This window comes from Cibotium barometz, chromosome 19, assembly GCF_041138505.1.
Source record: "Cibotium barometz isolate CiBa-2024 chromosome 19, ASM4113850v1, whole genome shotgun sequence".
Lineage (NCBI taxonomy): Eukaryota > Viridiplantae > Streptophyta > Polypodiopsida > Cyatheales > Cibotiaceae > Cibotium > Cibotium barometz.
The window spans coordinates 17,702,633-17,726,095 of NC_141064.1; positions in this window are offsets into that span (position 1 = coordinate 17,702,633).

Genomic DNA, 23,463 nt, shown 5'->3' on the forward strand with positions numbered 1-23,463 from the left:
AAAAAATGTAGACTTAAGAGCATTGAAAAGCACCCCAAGCTTAAATTCGCTCCATGTTTTTATGTGCCTTTCAAGATTCTCAAGAAAATCAATGATAATGCTTTTAGATTGGACATCCCACCTCATTGGCGTATACACAACTCCTTTCATATCAGTTTGCTACGCCCATTTAAGGGAACTCTTCCGCTTTATCATGTTTTAGATGACCCACCTCTTTTACAAGAAGACTTAGAAATTTTAGTCCTAGAATCTATCCTGACCATGACCAGAACACCACTCATATCAGTACTATTTATCATCGATACTTGATTAAATACAAGACTCTCACTCTACTAAGGAACCACAGTGGATACGTGAATTATCGTTGTCCACCTATTGTGCCTTGATTACTTCCTACCATTCACATTCACCTTGATTCCAACTATGTGCACAGACTTGCCAATTGAGGCAGTGTACATATATTCATTTATGTGTACAGACTCGCTGATTGAGGCAATACACTATGTACAGACTCGCTGATTGAGGCAGTACACTATGTGCAGACTTGCCGAATGAGGAAGCAAACTCTTTATATGTAGACTCGCCAAGTGAGGCATCATGATTTCATGTCGTCGACTAAGGCAACACGAGTAGAGGAACAAGACTCGCTGATTGAGGCATCTTTCTAGCTTCATAAAGAGGTTAGTTGCTTTCTAACCCCAAGGAATGATTATGGAAATTATTGAAATATTTTTATGGATATTTATTTTTGATTATTTACTACATGGTCAGTGACTTACCGTCAGGTATTGATCGCACCATGTTAGGTAGATAGGCACTGGGATCTTGTGTATGTGTTTTTGATAAAGCAGATCAGTGGGGCAGGGCTAGTGTGGGCGGCATGTTGATGGTTACACATTTTTGGCGTGCATATTGGATGCACATTTTGGCATCACTATGTTCGTGGCGATATTATATTTTTGGTGACATTATATTTATGTGACATTTTATGTAGTGCCTTGGTGGCCATCATTATCATGTACATAAAATGGTGGCACACATATTCATTATGCACATTTGTTATAGAGACATATTTATTCAAATGGTTTATTTACCCTTAGTAGACGGTTCATATTAATTCATGCATGACACTTTGCTAAAGCCAAGGCTCAAACATGGTTCACATTACTTCATGCATGACACTTTCCTAAAGTTTAGGGGCAAGGCCCAAAGTGGAGTGTAAAAGTCATTTTTGGCTCACAAAATAATAAAAAATATATATCTAAATACACTTTCTTAAAAGCATGAGCCATCAAGCAAGTGGGGGGGATTGTACCCAATGTGTATGTCGTGCATCTTCTCTTCTTTCATGTTCCTGCAAGTTTATTTCTCAATAGTGATGGTGTTTTGGATAGGTAGAGTGAGCTTTGTCCATCATTTTATTGAATTTGTGCATGAGGACCACAACCCTCCATCTAGCTTACTTTAGATCTATTGTTCATTCCAACCTAGTCAAAACTTGGATAACTGGATTAAATAATCCCTCAAGAAATTTTCAAGGACAATGCCAAGATCAAGATTGGCAATCATGTAAGAGCATCATGTCCGTTAACCTCAATGCATATTGCTTCAAAGGTTCATCAGGGAGTTTCCCAAAGTTAGAATCAAATTGGAGCTAGTTAAAGCATGCTTATACTCATTGAAGAACTTTAATTAAAAGCTGCAAAGCTAGCTATTGACCCAACAGATTGTCTATAATACTAATCATTAGCTCTACCCTTCAAGGTGGTGGAGAAATATGACATGAGATGGTGATTCTCTACAGTGTGGGAAACATAACAAGCTCTTAGGAATTCATTAATATGACGTTGAGCATCTTCCACGAATGATCCAAGAAATTGTGGCAAAGTAACATTAGTTTTAGATGGTCTAGGAGTGTTACGTGGAATTACGATGGCTTGAGTGAATGGATTTGAGTGGGATAGGGTCAAGTGGAATGGAAGGATTTACTGGATTTGGTTGGGCTACATTAACACTTGTGAGAGATGATGATATTGGGTTTATAGGAATGACAATTGAGATTTTTTTGAGACCAATGAAATTGTTGGAGTCCTAGGGGGGCTTATGGAATATGTTCACCCTAAGGAATGGTTTCTCCTCCTCTCCCGATCAAAGTATCTTTTCTTCATTTCAGTGCCTCTAAGACCATCAACCCAATGACTATCATTCATGGACTAAAACGATATAAAAATGCTCCATTACCAAAGATGTAGATTTGATCCAAAGAGGCTATTGTATGAGAAACACACATAGACTCCCCAGTAGGATCGCCACTATCAAGTAATTATTTATACCTACCGCAACAAGAAAAGGAGAAACCCTTGTGAATACAAATAGTTAACACTACTCTGATAGTAGCAATGAAGTAATGACAAGCTTGAATTTAATGCACAATCATGATATAGAAAGAAACATGCAAGATACACAAAATGAATATGAGATAATAGATTTAGTTTACCTTTCTCAATGTCATGTATTGTGGGACACAATTCTTTATTAATTCTTCACTTTAGACATATACACACTCGTATAATGATGCCCAAAGATATTATTTTATAAGTTAATCACAATCACAATCACAAAATGAAAGATAACATGACGACTATGTTGCTCAATCAAACGTTAATAAACTAACTAATATAAATATTATTAAGATGTTAATCAATTATATCAAGAAAATAATTAGTTTAATCAATTAAGATGACTAACCATAATATGTTCATGTTATGCTATATATGAATACTTTTTTAAAAGATAGAAGATGAGATAATTAATGTGTATTGATTTTTATTTTAATAATTCAATCACTTTGAATATAAATTAAATTCCAAACTAAAGATACTTAGCTTATGTCACATTCCATTTGATTTGCATATAGCGAATGATCCTTAAGCACCGTGTGTGTGGAAAGAATGCTCCTCGACCTCGTGAATTTATTTTCAAAGTCTTGTTCTTTCTTTTGTCTCAAATAATGATACAATGGGTGTGGTTTATGTTTGGTTTGATGATATCGATTTTTTGTTGTACCACCTCCTCTTCTCTCTAATGATGAAGATTTTGGTATGGGTTTCTATGTTTATTATGAGGAGATGGGATGTTTATTGTGAGGAGATGGGATGTGTTCATACATGTATGAATGAATACATTTGGATATGTGTGTGTGTTTTATTATCTTTTTCCTTTCGTGTGTAACTCCCCTCCAGGGAAAGGGGCAAGCCTTAATTGCAAATGTAAGATTTGTCAAAATATTTCTTTTTAGTGTCACCTAAGATTCATGCTAGGTCTAGATATGGTGATGTCTCTAGTGTGTACTGTAGGTGATCAACTAAGAGAGAATAGAATCGGCGATGATCACCGAGTCCATGCATGCTCCTATGGCATGTTGTTCTGATGAGGCGTTGCACGTAGGTGATATATTTCCATTAATGGCTTTGGCTTATAAAGGTTAATATATATTTTTTAACAATGCTAAGGCCTCTAGCCTTTATTTTCCTTAGGCTCATGCCACTTAAGTTTTTTTCAAAATATAAATAAGCCTTTTCTTAACAAATCCTTTGCTTCAGGCTTAAGACAGTCCTTGATACTTCAATGTAACTAATGCTGCTTGACATCTAATCACCTAGGAGGAGACGTAAGGTGCATTAGATTACCCTACACATAAATCAAAAGTGAACATGCACAAGAATTAATAAAGCTTATAAGTAAACATATATTCATCCCTTATTTCTTCTTTATCATCTCGATGGTGTCATCGGCTATCTTGTGAAATGTCCATGAAAAATTGAGGATCTGATTGACCCTTAGAAAAATGTCCCCTTATGTCAAGGATGTGATTCATAACTTGATGGAGACGATGGATCTTCAAAAGTAACTCTTTCATTTCATTTTATCTACAATTGGCATGCGCACACATGTGAATCTCCTCAATTTGGTTCCTGTACACATATGAGCTGAAGACACCAACATTCTGCATGTGGTGGAATGTAAGGAAATGGTTGTTAAAAAAACCCTTTTTGGTGTTTCGTGTCCCATGGGGTTGGCTTGTATGGTTCAATGGCACTCATCCTATGCGTACATGCTTGCAGTGGCTAAGGACACATTATATGATTACTCTTGTGACCCTTGGGTTTGAGGTAGTCCTTGTAATTGGGTGTTTACCTTTCCCCATGTTCCCTACTCTCCTCGTCCATACGAAGAGAATTAGAACTTGGTTCCGTGGTAAAGAAGTTTTCACAGTGGATTCGTGGAACTCCTACTTGCACCTCGTGTGCGTGTATGTGTGCTTGTTTGTGGATTGCATGTCCCTAATGGTATTACGAAGGAGACATGTTCAATTGTTTGTGATTGTTGGTCTACTTGGTCATGGCTAGCTCGTGATAAATCCAACTCAAGATCGGCACAAAAAGTTTGAAACATTATGGCAACCGACGTGGTTAGAGAATTTCTTGTGTTCGATCAAACCTTGAGGTTCATGGTCATTTTTGTGTGCTCCTTCATTAGAGCTTCACCCAAAAAGACATAGTGGTTTAGTGCCCTTTTCATGAAGTTTATGGCACTATTCACCAAGCTTGCTTCTAGGGTTTTTGTTATTCTTTCGTTCACATCTATTTAGCTCATTTCATTCCAAAACTCCTCGCTTGAGGTAGATTAGAAGTAGTTTTTCCTTCTTAATATGAGGAAACTCTATTGAGTATTGGCTGCTTGATGGAACCGAAGGTTAGGTGGGTTTGAGGAGGTATGGTTTAATTGGACTGAAGTCTACTTGGATTTGAGAAGGTATGTTGATGCACTACATCCCTCTAGACTGTTGTTTCTAAGAATTAGGTCACATCGAGTTCGCACATCAAAGGGTTTCTCTATGATGAATCGGTCTCTCCTAATCTTGCTTCCTAAAGAAAATCTAAATGGATTCATACACATGGATTTTGTCCCTTCGTCACATGTACTTTGTTGTGGCTCACTACTCACGCTTTGTGGGCTCACATCCAGTGGACTCAGTGTTTTTATATGAAATAAGCTCATGCAAGTCTGGTGAGCTAAACTCACATCATGCCTAGTAGGCTCACACCTTGCGAACTCACATTTGTGTGCTTATGCATGTTGGCATCTTGTGGACTCGCAACTCACATTCTTTTGGGCTCATGAATTTTTTTATGAAATAGGCTCATATATTTTGGTCAATTTTTATTTTTATGAAATAGATCTACTTGGGCATAGATTCAAGTAATGCATGGGACTTCGGTCCGAGCTTATAATAGGGTTGGTGAAGAAATTATTATATAATAATTATACTAAATACTCTAATAAGTTCAAAGAATAAGAGTTTTTCTTAAAATTTATTGCTAGTATAGATTTTATGCGACATGAAAATCTTTATAGAACATGAGAAGGTGTATCCTTACAAGTCTTCGAGACACATTTAATTAGCTGGAACAATATTATGTTCACCTACCTTTAGACTCGCACCTCACGTCTCTAGGATCACAGCTCACATTTACTGCACTTCCGTCTTTTTTTCATGCGATTGTGAGTTTTTATCTCCCAATTTGAGAGATGCTTTGGCTTGGTTTGTAGAGTTTTTAAATGTTTTCTTAGAATTTAATGGAGATGATTAAGATTTTTAATCTTAATTTATGATATTTATTCTAGTAATTGTGTGTTTTTTAATTAATTTTGGTTGATTTTTAATACTTCTAAGCTACCAATTCCAACAATGCATGAAAATTTATGAAATGCATTAACAAAACTCAACTTTCTTTCTAATTCATATGAAATGAATGTTTGAGAATATATTTTAAGCTATTTTAAAAATATTATTCTACTCTCTTAATTCGAAAACGCTTGGATTATCTTAAGAAATGAATGTTTGAGAATATATTTTAAGCTCTCTTAAAAATATTATTCTACTCTCTTAGATAATTCAGAAATTCTTGGATTATCTTTGTGTCATGCCAAATCATGTTAATATCATGGGTGATGTCGGTATAAATATTAATACGTTTTACATATGGTTGGGGCCTCCAATGTTTGTTACAGTTCGTTTGTATGGAAGAGTGATTCCTAGGTTACTTACGCCTGGCAAACATGTGTGTGGTGATGGTTTGTATACTTATGAAACATTTGTTTACCAATTTGTTGTTGGTTATTTTATAGGTGAAGAGGATTCACAAGGTTAAGGAGAATACGTGCAATATTATTTGTTAGCACATATTTTTGTAAACAAGCTTTGTATATAGATGTGCTAGATTGTGCACATTTTGATTTATTTTGGAAAGCTTTGATTTATCAAGCTTAAACTTGAACTTTAATATTATTTGTTAGCACATATTTTTGTAAATAAGCTTTGTATATACACGTGCTAGCTTGTGCACATTTTGATTTATTTTGGAAAGCTTTGAGTTACTTAAACTTGAACTTTAATATTTTTATAAAGCGTGATATGCTTTAACCCTAGCCTCAATTTATGGACACTCTATTTTTAGCATAAGAGAGTGCCGTGTAAGTAAAAGCACCTTTTTGTATTTTTGGAGACTATGGCCTATTTTGGAATAAAGAATTATGTAAATACTCGTGTGTGGGGAGAGGCCACACACATAAGGAGGGATGATTGCACCCAATGTTGAGTCGTTATCTTGAGCTAAGTATTTTATTTGTTATTCATTCAATTCTTAAATGTGTTGAATTTGTGGACTTTGATGAGTTAATTGGATTGAATAATCTATTTTCTTGCAAGTTCTTATTTTCTCTATTTTCCTAGAAATGGATTTGTGTCATAATACCACCTTATCCCATTTGCATCCACAACCAACCATTTTCATTGTTGAAACTTATGGGTAGCTAAGAAAAAGGATAATGCCCATGGGGAAGTGAAGGTGGAGGTTCTTCTCCTTTGAAATTGTTTTCCATGGCATGGGCTTCCCTCTCTCCTTTTCCCAACCTCATCCTTTCCCTCTCCCTCTCCCTCTCCCTCTCCCACCCTCTTCCCTCTCTCCTTCATTTCCCTTTCCCTCTCCCTCTCTCATCCTTCCTATGAATAATCTCTCCTTCCCTCTCTCTCACACTCTTTCTCCCTTTCCCATCCTCCCTCCCTCTCTCCTTCCCTCTATCTCTCTCCCCCTCTTCCACCATGTTCCCTTCTCTCCCTCTCTCTCTCTCCCCCACCCTCTTCCCTCTCTCTCTCTCTCTCTCCTTCCTCTTTAACCCTCACTCCTTCCTTTCTCTCTCTCTCTCTCACACCCTCCCTATCCATAATCTTTTCGTCCCTCTCTCTTACTCTTTCTCCCTGTCCCACCCTCCCTCTCACTCTCTATCCTTGCCTCTTTCTCCTTATCTCCTAAAAAAATTTCTCCCTCTCCCACCCTCGTCCCTCTTTCCCTGCTTCCTTTCCCTCTCCCTGTCACTCTCCCACTCTTCTCTTTCACTCTCTCTCACTCTCCCATCCTTTCTCTCTCTTTCTCCTCTCGTCTTGCTTTCTCTCTCTTATCTCTCTCTCTCTCTCTCTACTTACACTATCATGCATGCCAATACATTGCATGGAGGGCATGGCATAGCATTGGGATGTTATTATATATGCATGTCATTGGATTTCATTGCATGGTACTACTTTATAATGCATAGTAGTGTTGTATGTGATTTCATGTCATTGCATTAACTTAAGGAGAGTGTTGTATGTGATTTCATGTCATTGCATGGGAGGGCATGGCATAGCATTGGGATGTTATTATATATGCATGTCATTGGATTTCATTGCATGGTACTACTTTATAATGCATAGTAGTGTTGTATGTGATTTCATGTCATTGCATGCACTTAAGGAGAGTTGCACGTCATTGCATAGTAGTGTTGTATGTGATTTCATGTCATTGCATGCACTTAAGGAGAGTTGCACGTCATTGCATGCTTGCACATGTCATTGGATATCATTTCATATGACTTCATGTCATAAAAACAATGAACAATGCAAAATTGAAAAGAATAATATTGTAGCCAATTGTGGGCAAAATATAATTTTATTCCCCTAGAGAAATTACACCGTGATCACATATTGTTTCAATAACAAACAATGTAAAATTTGACAAGGTGAATAATAAAATTGACAAGGCAAACTTATAGTTAAAAGAAGAGTTTATTCTAGAAAGGTTGTTACATCATCCTTACATGTTGTTTACCAAAGATAACATGACACCCTCGCGTAAGGGTTTCTACAACTAAGTACTTGTAAGTGCTACAATCTACAATATTGTTTACTATAGACAACATGACATGACTACATAAGGGTTCCTACACCAATGTGCTTTTATGAGCTACTCTATTCTTCAACTCCTCTTGGAGGGGCTTCTCCTTTTCTTCACCAATGTAGCCATAACTTTTCCAAGTGCTGGTGGCGGTTCCAATATTCATATTCCACATATATAGATCTGTGGAATTGATGGGATCATGTGTTAGAAGCTTGCTTCAAAGATTACGGGTCTATTATAATTTTGAGATGTTCTTACATCTCCATCCAAATTCTTGCACAAATCCTTGCAAATAGCTTCAAGGGTATCCTTGAGAGTAAAGTTGGGGGCATTTGATGAAGACATGATGAGATCGACAAAGATAGAGAATGAGGGAGAAGGTGAGGGTAGGTGAGGTAGATAATGATGTGGTGAGAGAGAGTGAAGGAAAGAAGGATAAATAAGGAGGGAGAGAATGATAGTGAGAGAGAAAGTGATTTGCATGGAGATTTTCTAAATTTAGAAAACTAATTACATGGATAAGTGGTGTGTGTAGTGTGACATGAAAAATTGATATCTTTCATTTTCAATTTTGTGCATATTTTGATGGTGTCTTAATGGTAATAAGGTGGAAGCTTATCCAAGAAGATTGCGGCGCCCACAATGGAATAACGGCGTGGTGATGCGGCGGCTTGGCGGCTACCCCGATAATAACATTCTATCTTCAAATATAATGGTTTTATTTGATTTAGGGTGCACACATTGTAAATGCCACAAGTATGCTTGATAAATACTTTGGTATGGTAGATAGGCTAGTGATGTGGAAAATAAAAGTGGGCCTTCATGCTCACATGGATTTTAATTGTATTATTAATATGGTATTCACCATAAGGCTACAAGTTGGGAAGTGTGGAAGGCATGTGGAGGAGTGTGTGTAGGTGCATAATTGGGAAAGATTCTTCTAGAATGCCTACATGAAAGAGGAGAATTCCGCCATGTGTAAGTGGGATCTCCACCTACATGCCACTTAGACTTGGCTATTATCTCATCACACTCTCAAAGTCAAAAAGTCTTCAATTTAATAATCAATAGAAGACTTAGCCTAAGAGGACAATTGATGGTGACATCTACCCTTATGTCACTGAAGGATTGAAGATTTTTATGTTGTAATTTGTAACAATGGAAGAGAGGGTGATTCTCCACCTATAAAAGGATCTCTCCTCTCCCTTTCAAATCAAGGAATGAGCCTCCTCAATTGAGCATTTTGTGTCATTGCCATTCTCTTATCTTTCAAACCCCTATTCAAACACTCTCTTTACATGTGAATGTCTCATTTAGCATTAGCTCCTCATTCTTAACCCAATTTTGGACCTCTTTGATGATTCATGATAAGTGGGATAAGGAGTTATTATCTTGGCGGGCCTATGACTTCTCAAGGTAGGCTTTGCCTTATTGCCGCCCTCCTTTAGAGGTACCAATGGTTTTAGCGGTAATGAGCATGTGAAAAGACTTTGGAGACCATAGGTAAATCTTTACGATTGTCTGCTGAGCAATGTTAACCCTTATCCTCTAGCTTGAATCATGAAAGAGATGAGAGGAAAGAGGCTATGTGAAAATTGAGGTTTCCTGCAAAGAGAGGGAAGTGCAGTTTTTGTGGTCCAATACCCAAATTTCAATTGGTAATTACTCATCACTCGGGTATTGGTTTCTAAAATTGATCATATGTCTAGGAAGCTCTTTATATACTCTTTCCAATCATGTAACTAATTTCTTAATCCCTTACTTAATTGATGATCAGAATTTCTCCCAAAGTTGCTAACTTTTGGGCGAATTTTGGCAGTTTTATAGTCTTGTAGTAAAATGCTCATAACTTTTCGCTCGGTTGTCCGCTTTTGAAAGTTTTTATATGGGCGCGAAGCTCTCTTCAAGCTCTACGCATCTATGTAATCCTCTTTTACACAAACTATATGGATTTAAAATTGTAATTCTCTGTGTATCTCTGTTTTTATAGACTTTTGGCCATTCTTTCTTCTTAATAATGATTAATTCCTCTTAATCTCTTATCAAAAGGCCAATCCCATGTATCTTATCCTCTTGTAAGTGATTTCTATATTCATTTGCTTTAATATGTTCCGACCAAATCGTCCAATTCAAACGGATGAACCTTACCAATATTCCCCGTATGTTTCCGTTCACATAATCTTGAGTCGGAAGATTTTCTTCCAACAACAAAGAATCACCCTCTTATTTGGAGCTGCAAGACTGGCAGAAATCCTTACTTCTCCGGAGCCTTTCATCTTTCCTTCCATGAATTATGATCTCACCTTTGATGTGTATATCTTTATCTTAACCTAGGGAGAGAAAGGGAGGTGAGGAGGCTATGAGGTTTCATACAAGTGTGTTTTGATTCTAAGAAGTGACCAAAGTCCAAACCCCAACTTCGTGTCACATCTTTTGGTGGAGATGAGACGGGCAGGTTTTACTTAGAATTATTCTATTTTAACCTCAAGGTTTTGCATGATTAAAGAAAAGTTATTTTAAAAAAAGTAAATTTTTCCTTGTTGCTACTCATCTTTTGGTGCAAGATGTTCAACATTCCGGTGTTGTAAGGATCAGAAGGAGAAGACCCGGGGAGTTATCTCTGAGAGTTTAACCGAGCATGTCGCTTGACGGGTTGGTCTATGAAGGAGAGGGCAGAAATACTTCCACATTTCTTGGAGGGTGTGGCCTTAACTTGGCATGAGGCTTTGCCAGAGGAGTCCAAGAATGATTGGGAAAGGTTGACCAAAGCAATGAAGGAGAGATTTGGGACAGTGGAGTCACCAAATGCTTTACTATTGCAATTGGATCAAATTTTCCAAAAGGAAGGAGAGTCAGTTTCTACCTTTTCAGTGAGGTATGAAGCCTTATTCATCAAATATCAACAAGCTGCTTTACATGTTGTTGCTTCTTCTTCTTCACCTTCTGTGGAAGATTCAAAGAGTTCTTTAGCAATGGAGCACCTTAAGATGAGCAAGTTTATCAGGGCTTTGGATCCCCGCTTGCATGGAAAAGTTCTTAGCAAAGATCCCACTAATTTTAAAGAGGCTCTTCGTATTGCTTTGAAGAAGGAGGCCACTCTTCATATTGAGTCCACATTCCAATCTTCTCTGAGTGTGCCAACCCCACCACGAGTAGAGATAGCCTCAACATCTCAGGTACAAGCTCCATCCTTGGATCATAACATTGCACAACTTATGGCAGAATTTGCTGATTTGAAGTTACACTTAGTCAATGCAAGGCCACCTAGGGTTCCACGAGCTGAGGATAAACCTAGGGATAGAAGTAGTGTCACATGCTATGAATGTCAAGAGAAGGGGCACTATCGCACTGAGTGTCCAAAATTGAGGAAAAGAGAGGATAAAAGTTTAGCACTTTTAGAGGAAACATGCTCAGAAGAAGAAGAAACATTGATGCCATTAATGGCAAAAAGGGGTCGTAAAACTAGGAGCCAAGAAGAAGAACAAGAAGATAAATCTGAAGAAGAGGAGAAAAATAAGAAGAAGAAGAAGTCGTCTAGGAAAAAAATTGGACAATCTAACTTTCCTCTTGGACAAGGATCTCTTAGTTATGACATCTTAACAGATCTTAGGGAGAAAACAGCACAAATCACATTTGGGCAGCTTTTGGCACTCTCTCCAAAGCTTAGAAAGGAATGGGGTAAGCTGGCTAGCACAAGGGAATCTAAGAAAAAGAAGAAGAGGGATAATGGGACTCCTATGGTTCAAAAGGTGGATATTGATGTAGGAGATGATGTGCCTGTGATTGATGTCATCATTGAGGGGCAAACAATTTCTAATGCATACATTGATGGAGGTGCATCAATCAATGTCATGAGTGAAAAAACAATGAAAGATGCCGATTTAAAGTTGTCTTCTTCTAACTCTCCCTATCGCATCAAACTTGCTGATAATACTAGGGTGAAAACCTTAGGAATTGTCAAGAATTTGGGAGTGGATGTATGTGGTATTTCTGTGCCTACAACTTTCCAGGTCATTCCTACAAAGCCTGATGCTAGGGCTTATCCATTAATATTGGGTAGGCCATGGCTTCGCCAAGTGAAGGAAATTTAAAAGTGGGAGACAGGTGATCTTATTCTACAAGGTGAGAATAAGAAGGTCCACTACAACATCAAGAGTCATCGCAAGAAAGTGGTAATAAGAGGTGAACCTTCAACTTTCGAAAGTTCAGAGTCAGAGTCATCCGATGAAGAAGAGACAAGTGGTAGCTCCGAGGATTCCATCTCAGAAGGAGAGGTGGAGGGAGTTGCATTTGGTCTTTCCCTGGGAAGGGATCGAGGGGATGCTGAAGACAATGGAGCCTTGGAAGGGGAAGCTTTTTCAACCATGTGCAAGAAAGGAGATGTGGACCTCACTAGTCTTCACCAACAGAATGAACTTCTTCTTGATGAGTCCATAGCAGGTACTGAAAGGGAGGATTATTTAAAAATGTTAGATGGATTTCCTAACCTTTTTGCAAACAGCTACTCACAAGTACGCCAAGTTACCCTAGTAAAGCACAAGATTGATCTCAAGCCCCAAAGTAAGCCAGTGGTGCAACGGCTAAGGCATTTGGGAGTAGTGCAAGCAGAGGTGCTTAAGAAGGAGGTAACTAATTTGCTTGAAGCTGGATTTATTTTTCCAGTAGAGAATTCAGAGTGGATTTCCCCAGTTGTAGTCACTCCCAAAAAGGGTGGAAAATGGAGTGTGTGTGTGTGGACTTTCGCCCTCTGAATGCATGCACAAAGAGGGATTATTATCCTCTACCCTTTCAGGATGAGATTTTGGATCAAGTTGCACGTCATGAGTTGTATTCAGTGTGTGATGGATACTCTGGATACTTTCAAATCCGGATTTGTGAAGAAGATCAAAGGAAGACCTCATTTATCACCCCTTGGGGAGTATATGCCTATAGGGTGATGCCATTTGGCTTGACCAATGCATCAGCAACTTTTCAACGCTTCATGAGTCAGGTATTTGCACCTTACTTGGGGAAGTTTATAAGGGTCTTTCTATATGATTTTTGCATTTATTCAAGCCGCATGGATCACTTGGAAAAGTTGAGGTTGGCCTTGCAAAGTATTGATGATGCAAAAGGGTGTCTTAATCCTAGAAAATGCTGCTTGGCACGAAGGAAGGTGGTTCTCTTGGGACATGTTATCTCAGAAGAAGGCATAGAGATGGATCCTGAGAAGGTGCATTGTGGCCCTTCCACCACCTACCAATGTACGGGAGGTAAGGAGGATTTTGGGTAAAACAAAGTACTACCAACGCTTTGTTGACATGTTCTCTGAGAAGATGTATCCTATAAATCTGTTAACAAAGAAGAATATTTCTTTCCAATGGGGGCCCGATCAAATTCAATCTTTTTGTTTGCTCAAGGAATGCATGAGTCAAAGTCCAATTGTGCAGCCTCCTAGGTGGGGGGAGGACTTTTATGTGAACCCAAGTGTCTCATCACATTCAGTGGGTGCTATACTCTTGCAAAAGGGAGAGCAAGGGCATATGCAACCACTGTATTATGCAAGCCAAAAACTCGCTGATGCCGAGGAGAGGTATGGTGAAATGGAGAAAGGTGGTTTGTCTCTTATTTTTACAGTAAAGAAGTTCAAGTCATACTTGTTACCTCGCCCTTTTTTCTTCCTCACATCTCAACCTTCTTTACAATTCTTGGTCCATAAACCCAATCCTGCAGGAGGGAAGTTTGCAAAGTGGATTTGTGAGCTTCAAGAATTTTCTTTCACTTTTATTACAAAAAACACCACTAGGGCCTCTCTTACAGATTTGCTTACAAGGAAGGAAGAGGAAGAAGGAACAGGAGCAAAGGAAGAAGTATATGAAGATTTGGAGACACCACCAAACTACTTTCACTATGGATTTTGATGGAGCCTTTAGCCCTTCCAGGCAATGTGGGGCTGGGGGGAAAGTTTTATTTGATCCAGGAGGAAAAGAGGTATGATGGCCGTGTGGAGAAACGGCTAGATAAGAAGCCTCTTCAACACTAGGAAGGCCCCTTCAGGATAAAGCAAAAGTTCAAAAATAACACATCTTCTAGACGATGCAAGTGGCCAGGAGGTTCCCGGACGTGCCAATGAGTACCGGCCGCGGTTAAAGATATTTTTCCCTCGAGCACCATGGCCAGCAAATCCCCAAGGCAAGCATGGAGGATCTGCTGGGGGGGAGGGAAAGATGTGACATGAAAAATTGATATCTTTCATTTTTAATTTTGTGCATATTTTGATGGTGTCTTAATGGTAATAAGGTGGAAGCTTGTCCAAGAAGATTGCGGTGCCCATAATGGAATCACGGTGTGGTGATGCGGCGGCTTGGCGGCTACCCCGATAATAACATTCTATCTTCAAATATAATGGTTTTACTTGATTTAGGGTGCACACATTGTAAATGCCACAAGTATGCTTGATAAATACTTTGGTATGGTAAATAGGCTAGTGATATGGAAAATAAAAGTGGGCCTTCATGCTCACATGGATTTTAATTATATTATTAATATGGTATTCACCATAAGGCTACAAGTTGGGGAGTGTGGAAGGCATGTGGAGGAGTGTGTGTAGGTGCATAATTGGGAAAGATTCTTCTAGAATGCCTACATGGAAGAGGAGAATTCCGCCATGTGTAAGTGGGATCTCCACCTACATGTCACTTAGACTTGGCTATTATCTCATCACACTCTCAAAGTCAAAAAGTCTTCAATTTAATAATCAATAGAAGCCTTAGCCTAAGAGGACAATTGATGGTGACATCTACCCTTATGTCACTGAAGGGTTGAAGATTTTTATGTTGTAATTTGTAACAATAGAAAAGAGGGTGATTCTCCACCTATAAAAGGAGCCCTCCTCTCCCTTTCAAATCAAGGAATGAGCCTCCTCAATTGAGCATTTTGTGTCATTGCCATTCTCTTATCTTTCAAACCCCTATTCAAACACTCTCTTTACATGTGAATGTCTCATTTAGCATTAGCTCCTCATGCTTAACCCAATTTTGGACCTCTTTGATGATTCATGATAAGTGGGATAAGGAGTTATTATCTTGGCGGGCCTATGACTTCTCAAGGTAGCCCTTGCCTTATTGCCGACCTCCTTTGGAGGTACCAATGGTTTTAGCGGTAAGCATGTGGAAAGACTTTGGAGACCATAGGTAAATCTTTACGATTGTCTACTGAACAGTGTTAACCCTTACCCTCTAGCTTGAATCATGAAGGAGATGAGAGGCAAGAGGCTATGTGAAAATTGAGGTTTCTTGCAAAGAGAGGGAAGTGCAGTTTTTGTGGTAAATTTCAATCGGTAATTACTCATCACTCGGGTATTGGTTTCTAAAATTAATCATATGTCTAGGAAGCTCTTTATATGCTCTTTCCAATCATGTAACTAATTTCTTAATCCTTTACTTGATTGATGATCAGAATTTCTCCCAAAGTTGCTAACTTTTAGGCGAATTTTGGCAGTTTTATAATCTTGTAGTAAAATGCTCATAACGTTTCGCTCGGTTGTCCGTTTTTGAAAGTTTTTATATGGACACGAAGCTCTCTTCAAGCTCTACGCATCTATGTAATCCTCTTTTGCACAGCCTATATAGATTTAAAACTGTAATTCTCTGTGTATCTCTGTTTTTATAGACTTTTGGCCATTCTTTCTTCTTAATAATGATTAATTCCTCTTAATCTCTTATCAAAAGGCCAATCCCATGTGTCTTATCCTCTTGTAAGTGATTGCTATATTCATTTGCTTTAATATGTTCCGACCAAATCGTCCAATTCAAATGGATGAACCTTACCAATATTCCCCGTATGTTTCCGTTCACATAATCTTGAGTCGGAAGATTTTCTTCCAACAACAAAGAATCGCCCTCTTATTTGGAGCTGCAAGACTGGCAAAAATTCTTGCTTCTCCAGAGCCTTTCATCTTTCCTTCCATGAATTATGATCTCACCTTTGATGTGTATATCTTTATCTTAACCTAGGGAGAGAAAGGGAGGTGAGGAGGCTGTGAGGTTTCATACAAGTGTGTTTTGATTCTAAGAAGTGACCAAAGTCCAAACCCCAACTTCGTGTCACAGTAGGAAAAGTAATTATATGAATAAATACTTTATTTAAGAAAATAAATCCTAATAATTGGTAATATATAAAATGATGTTGACATAAACATTAAAAAGGACTTAAAATAATAAATGAAGATATTCCAACCATTGACATACAACCATATCGATTGTTCTACTAAGACATTCAAAAAACAAAAATGTAAACAAACCTTCATAGAGAATTGATAGAACCATGATATAAAGGACATTTTATTATAGCAAAATCAAGGACATTTTCAAAACAACAGTACATTGTCATCAACCTAGAGGTCCTTTTCAAATTGTTCTCCTACTGTTAAACATTCTTATTAGGTCCTCCTTTTTTAGAGTGGGTTGATGTATAAACATATTATGGTTTAAATCTAACCCAAAAATATGCAAATAAACAAAATAAAGGTGCTTGCATGCATAATATGTCTACCAGCCCCTACCCTGATTTGAAAATCGGGACATGTGTATGATGGATTCTTTCCCATAGTCACCATGTATTTTCCACTACACAGTAGTGATTCCTTGGTCTCAATTACAAACACTTTCATTTGCTCAGCCAAATGCCACAGCCAATTATTGAGTTATAACCTTTATTTTGTTAAGGTGTGCTGAAAGTGATTCACAAACCTTAATGTCCAAGCCAAAGAATTGTATTTTTAAGCTTATTTTTTATTTCTTTTGCTTTGCCCCAAACAATTTCTCTAGCTCATCCCCCCAAGCACCCTTAGATATATCTTGTGATGCAATGTGATGGATAAATCCATCTCCCAATCCTAATGCAATGATAGCTAATTCCTTTTCATTCTAGCTTAACCATTTGTTCTTTTCATCCCCTTCATCCTCCAGACATTTTTTCCTTCCATTTACAATGCCCCATAGCCCATCCTTCATTAACATGAATTTGATTTTGACTTGCCATGTGTGGAAGGACTCTCCTTTGAATTTTTCAAGCATAAATGAAGTAGTCATTTGGGTTTGAGAAGGTCTTAACACTTGAGTACTACTCAAGGTGAGTGTCTAATCTCAATACAAAAGAGATTTGAATGTGAGTCTAATTTTTTAATTCTACCTTTAATTAATCCTAATTATTGTTAATTATATTTTAATGATAAGATTAGTGCCCAAAAATTGTGATTAACAAGCCGTGAGCTTGGAGCCTTTAATTGAGCATGTAGAGACACCAAAATTTGTGCTAAATCTCTTTAAGCCCATGAATGGTTTTCCCTTTACTGTGAGTTGTATGCTTGACCAAAGTTAACAAGATTTGACTTGTGAGTTCCTTAGGGCATGGAAGGTTATGGAGAGATGAATGGCTATGATACCATGTTATGAATTCAGGTATGATTTGAACTCATGGTGGATCAAAACATATAGGAATCATGATTAAGCATATGATTGAAGATATTAAAAAAATATGATTAAGCTAATAGCAAGATAATGACAAGTGATTAAGCACAAAACCACATAATCTCATTACATTAGTGTTGATCCAAGTACATCCTTTTATAACTCTCATGGAGCTCCCAATCCATGCTTTGTGTGCACCCTGGTGCCAACCATGTTCCATAAATGCTTTGTGTGCACCCTAGTGCCAACCATGTGTCCATAAATGCTCACACTACATGTGCCTCCTTGCACTTTCCATGTGCTACCTTTTTGACCTTGGACTTCACCTTTTACAAATGACCAAACAAATCAACCTTTTCCAATGTACCCTTAGTCTATTCCTCTTTCTAATGTGCATGCTCCTGCCCTTGCTCTATTTATGTTGCTCCCTCACACATTGTTTTTCTCAACAACTACTTCCCCTACCAATTGGCTATAGTGGTGGTTGACGAGCTTGGAGCTTTTGATGATCTAGCCTTCTCCATCAACTTTGTTATTGTAGGGCCTGCTCCATGATATTTTCCATGCATGAATGCATGCTTCTTTATGGATTGCAAGAGGGCATTAGCAAGATTTGAAATAGTAAACTGATGGTTCCCTTGAAACCCTCTCCTTCCAACCAACTTGCATGTTTAGTTTCTACTAGATTGGTGGTTGGCATGTGTGACAAAGTGGTGTTGTCCACATCCTATAACAAGAGATTAAGTTAACTGTGATGAGAATCCAAGCTATAAGCTCCAACCACAATCCATAACAAAAGATTGACTTAATAATTGAGAATCCAAAGTGTATGCTTTTTTTTCTTTTAACCAAGAAAGAAGTACTTACCCCTACAAGGTGCTTCCTCTAATGGGGTATCTAGCAGCCATCAATCCATGGCTGGTAAGTTTGCATCAGCGACTTTACCATTCATCTACCATGATTTAATGTGTCTGTACTTCAAAAGTGTTTCTTCTTCACTCAATACATAACACCACTGAGACAGAAAAGTTGCTTTTGTGCTCTTCTTGAAAATTCCAGACTACATATTGAATTGTATGGATGTTCAAACTTTGTTCCCAATTGAAAAAACATGACCGCTCATGACCTTCTAATATATTCTCTGGCCTATTGTTATAGACATCCTTACTACCCTCCAATTAACTCCCGCCTCATCGGCCATAAAATCCTGGTTTGGGAAAGCCTTTATGCACCATAACATTGTTAATCATCTCCCAGAATAGAACTTGTGCCAATGTGTCTTCTTCTTTCATTTTGCACAAGAAGCAATTGTCAAAAGCTCTTACAAGCTACATACCATCATATCATAGTTATAAAGAAGTATAAAGTTTTTAGGAATTTTACAAGACTAAACTATACCTTGGATCATAAACATGTGCAGCCATTGTTGTCCATCCCTGCACATGCTTAACGTGATCAAAATAAACCCAAGCCCTTCTCAAATCACCATCTCCTCTTTGACACATACGGTTCGTTAAGTCTAGGACAATGCGGGCCATGTGGTTGATATTTTAAACATGTACCATTGATTCTAGAAACACATATCATCCTCCTGAATCTACAAGAGAATTGGACAACTTAACAATATATGTAAAATTATGTTGAGAAGCACAATCAAGAAATTAAAATCAATATGGAGCTAAAATTATCTTTGACATTGAATTAGGGGACGCATGTGTTCCAATATATGATAGTGACAACTTCATGTTGCTAATATTTGATCCATACTTTGTATGCTTCCTAATAACTTTATCCAGTACAAGTTGTTTGGTGATATCCATTTGTATCTTCCTTGGACCACTTGTAGCCACCTCTGAAACTACCTCTTGCACAAGTCCTCTTATCTTTTACAATGGTTGCCTTGACATGCCCCTTTGCACCTCATAAAAATGTTTCCCTTGATGTATCATCAATCTAGTCATATGTGGGGCATTAGGCATACAATAGTACATTGTAGCACCACACATGTGTCTACATATATAGGTCTAGTCTTGTAGTAGAAATAAGCAAGAGAGCCATATCCGATGTTAAGCCCATCAAGGGAAGATGGTATGCACTACCTAGGGGAGAGAGATGGGTATGCTCCTATCATTATAGGTGTATTAATTAAATGCCACTGACATGGATTTAATTAATACAACCTTAGTCCCTACCCCCTCCCTCTCCTCCTCCTCTCTCTCCCTCCCTCTACTCGTAGAATAAGCCCTTTGAGGCATTTTATAGAGAATTGTGAGACCTTAAATAGAAAGGATATGGGTGAATGCATGTAAATGGAAAGGGAAAGGAGGGTCATCATTTCATTGACTTTTTCAAGCATTAATCATTACATAGTAAATAAATTGTGAGACCTTAAATAGAAAGGTGAACGTATGCATTTAATAGAAAGGGCAAGGAGGGACATCATTTCATTGAATTTTTTAAGCATTAATTATTACATACTAAAATGAAATATTAGAAAAACTCTCTTATTCTTGAAAAACTCACGAAATATATTTAATGTAAATGTAAAACAACATTTTGGTGCCCTACTTGTGAACTTTTTAAAATTTTGAATAAGCCAACCATACATTCTGTCGTCACAAGAGGAACACAATATTTAGATGCCCAATGAGACCCACTTGCTAATCTCATTCCTCTTGGATGGTGAGTGTAATGACCAAAACCAAACCCAAATACCTCAACAACTGTTGCCACCCCAATCACATTGTTAAGGTTTTTTGTGATCCTGGTATTTGGCTTCATTTAGGAGTTATGGGTTTCTTTCATTTAGGAGTTATGGGTTTCTTTCATTCGCTCAGTGCAAGATTTGTTGTCATCTTAGATATCATACCCCCATATTCTAAAATAAATGGTCAACTAAAGTCTTACTCCTTCCTTGGGTAGGAAGTCTTCACTTGGGTCCTCCCCTATGCTATCGTAGAAAGTGATAGGCTATCCCCAGCCGCTCGAAGGCTTAACTGGAAAATCCTCCCGCCCAAACCATAGGTGATTCATCCAAGAATTTCAACAACTTCGCTTCTTTAATTCTCACAAGTCCATCCCCCATCGAGAAGCTCCTCGAGGCTCAACAAGATGGGTCCTTCTCCTCAATTGAAGAAGTGAACTAACCTAGATACATATCCATTCTAACCCGACGATTCCCATTGTTTGTATTTTTGAGTTAAGATTTAGGTTTGATCTCTCTTGGAAAGTACCCATGGATCCACCCTACCATAGCCCTCTCCAGCCACTCTAGGATATCACCAAGGGTATTGTATACACACACGGCAAATCCACTTTATGGTCGCTCATGTCTGAAATGCAACACATTTACTAAGAATGCTTTTCTAGGCATTGCATTAATTAATCCTTTATCAACATTTCCATCGAAAAACCATTTGCAATAAAATAGGACCTTACCAAGACTTTGGGATGGATTCTCAATTGGGTACTCCGTGTAATCACAAGATGCCATTCACTCAATTTCCCTTACCGATGGGTTAATCCTAGAGACACTGGTCAAGGATTTAACAAGCTTTATCGATTATTTTTGAGTGAAACTTTAAAGAGATGTATTAGGGAAAAAAAGTATATAAAAGACTTATTATGAAAATCTTTTTAAAGAGAAAAGCTTAATTTCATATCTAGAAACCAATCAAAGGGTAGATTGGACCTCAACTAGATCCATAATGTAATGCATGAGTTCCTCATCCCATCTAGAAGCACCTATTATTTCCCTCTTCTTAAAGTCAAGCTAAATTTCTATGTCTCTGACTTCCTCTATGAGATTCTCCCCTTCTGCATCTATTTTGGTCACAAGAATATCATCGAGTTCTTCTATTTTAGCAAACAACATTTCCTTAGTATCCTTTAAAGCACTCCGAATCTATAGAACCAAAGAGTTTCTCAAATCCAGTACCATGTCAAATTGTTTTTTTGAAGAACATGCATATTTCTACCAATCCATACATTCCATACAAATGATAATTTGATAATATTCCACATTTTGGTTGAGCAACCATTAGCTTCACCAAGAAGAATCCGTTTTGAATCAAGATCCTATGGATGAGTGTAGTATACATATACACATTGTTGTAGGAGGAGCAAAGCAGGTTTGATTCTCATGCAAGAAATAAAGAAATGTGGGATATATTCCAAACTATGACTACACCTTGAGCAACGTCCATTTCTCAAACCAAGTTTAGCTACACGAGCATTAGTCCACATAGCTTGATGTAAAATAAGCCACGACAAGCAAGAGATTTTAGGCAAAATGTATTTGGACCATATGTTGGTGAATCTGAATTTCCATTGACTCCTATTCCAACTGAGGTTCCATCTTTTATTGAGTTTGGAGTATAGTTGGGGCTCCAGATTTCTAAAATGAGGGATCAGAAGCAAACTATCCTACAGCCCAAATAAATGTTTTGGGTATAAGGGGACCTTTAATTTAGATAAATTATTCCTCTTGGTTCTACTAGATGGACATCCTTTGTATGAGTAGGTTGAGGTCCTCTTAATTAAGCCTAAACTTTTTTTGAGCTCAGCTCGGGTCAACCAACCACTGGATTTGAAGTTCTAGATGTCCCCCCAAGTAGAAAGACCTTTCTTGGAGATCTTTTGTTGTGATGATTCATATAGGGATTGGGGGATGTAGTCTTGACATACCATAGAGAACCATATGAAATCCTTGTGGTAAATGCCCAATTTAGTTCTGAGGCCCTTATTAAGAGTAATATTCTCCTTTAGTTTATTCCAAGATGACCACATCCTTTTAATTAGCATGCTACCCTTGGGCTTGATAGATATCTTACTAAAGAACAATACCAAAGAAGGAAGGTTCTTCCATCTATGGAAACCCAGGAGGGCAAACGAGGTAGAGTCCCTGTGGAGGAGCTGGTGGGCCCAATCTTCATTGAGGAATAGTAAGCTTCTGACCACCCATTTTCCTGCAATTCTATCTGCTATCAGTTTAGTTATATCCAGAATTCCTAATCCACCTTTATCCTTTGGCAATGTACAATATTTCCAAGCCACCTTAGGCATTATGAAGGTGTCAGCATCAACTCCCCATAAGAAATTTTTGCACATGAACTCCAACAAGGGCTTAATCTCATCTTAGGAAGGTCACCAAAAGGAGAGAAAGAAAATGGTAGTAGGTCTTAAAATATGTTTTAGAACCACTATCCTACATGCCAGGCTGACTTGCATACCTTTCCATTTGGCAAATTGTTTTTTGACTTGTTCCATGACCCAAAGCCATCTCTGATGCATACTCACTCCAAAGCCCATTGGGATTCCCATTAGTTTGAAGATCTTGCCAGATTGAGGGCTTTTAAGCATTATTCACGGAAGAAAGATTTCACAGGAAAGTTGATTGAGGGCTTGCAAGTGTTCAGCCCCTGAAGAAGATTTACAATATTTCATGGGAATGTCGGCCTGTTGAGGGCTTTCCCTTACTATTATTATGGAGCAACCTGACTCCCTTCTCGAATGCTGGTGTATGCAATTCTTCACTCCCCTCGTCATGCTCTGGTACATGTTTGAAATCAGTTGTAGACACAACTTCTGGCAATGATTTAAAGAATTTAGTGATTAAGCACAAAACCACATAATATCATTGCAATAGAGTTTATCCAAGTACATCCTTTTATAGCTCTTGTGGAGCTTCCAATCTATGCTTTGTGTGCACCCTAGTGCCTCCCTTTTTGACCTTTGAC